The 960-nt window shown below is 34.9% G+C and overlaps 1 non-coding gene across 1 annotated transcript; it reads right to left on the bottom strand.

Moving 5' to 3' along the window:
* Positions 1 to 528: 528 nt before the first annotated feature.
* On the bottom strand, positions 529 to 689 carry LOC135687915 (U1 spliceosomal RNA). The gene has a single exon (XR_010516310.2). It is a non-coding gene; the product is annotated as a U1 spliceosomal RNA (small nuclear RNA).
* Positions 690 to 960: the final 271 nt, after the last annotated feature.

The raw sequence follows: 960 nt of genomic DNA, 5'->3' as shown, positions 1-960 counted from the left end.
CTCAAATGCTAAGTGACACTATGAAGCTCTTATCATTGCTTCTTGATTATTGCTATTTAGTATAATTATAGACAAACTTTTATAACATATTTTGATGCATTAAATGAATTCGAATTTGAATTTGAATTGAAGATAAGTTTGCTTGAGATTTGCAACATGCTGCTCTGAAAGTTGCAAAGTATGTATATTTGGACAGGAAGATTTTTTTCTGTGTTGAACTTGAATTAATTTGGCCTTTTTTATCAAATGCTGCAAGATAGGCATGCTAAAGCCATAACATTTCAGAAACGATGATTGTCCTGCTTGAAAGGATCATATTTAAGACAACATTACTACGGCAGACGACGAACAAGGTTAAGGCAGACAAAGGCAAAGCAAACAATGACAAGTCTTTGTATAACAATCTACCTCTATTGTATATTGTATATTGTATATTGAGAGTGATCAAGAAGGCGCAATGGGCGGCTTTATTTGAGGAACTGCTTGTGGGATTCTGCTTGGGTTGGCTGGATTCTTTAGACAATTGTGAGGGGACTAGCGCGAACGCAGGTCCCCACTACCAGAAATTGTACGGTCGAGTTACCCACGTTTGGGGTAATCGCAGGGGTCAGCCCAACCGAACTGCAATGGAAGGGCCTCACCCTGGAAGAAACGCCTTCTTGATCACTTTTTTTTTTTCCGTTGAGCCTGGCACATGCCAGCGCCCGTGTAATTGAAAAAACAAGTATTTACAATTTAATACATACAAAGTTAATATAATTAATATCACAATGATAGTGTTTACAATTGTTTAGTTTGAAGGTAATTATGCATTTAACAGGTTAGATGATAATAAAATTAATTCACGAATAGAAAACAGAAGTATAAATATAAGGTGGTATAAATTTAAGTGATATACAATTATAAATGACGTTAATGTTAAAATATATAAGATACACGCGAGAGAAAAGTATTATTTAT

The sequence above is a fragment of the Rhopilema esculentum genome, chromosome 7 (assembly GCF_057945365.1).
Source record: "Rhopilema esculentum isolate cy_ngs chromosome 7, ASM5794536v1, whole genome shotgun sequence".
Taxonomy (NCBI): Eukaryota; Metazoa; Cnidaria; class Scyphozoa; order Rhizostomeae; family Rhizostomatidae; genus Rhopilema; species Rhopilema esculentum.
The sequence above is the reverse complement of the archived record's forward strand: the minus strand, read 5'-3'. Positions and strand labels throughout refer to the sequence as shown.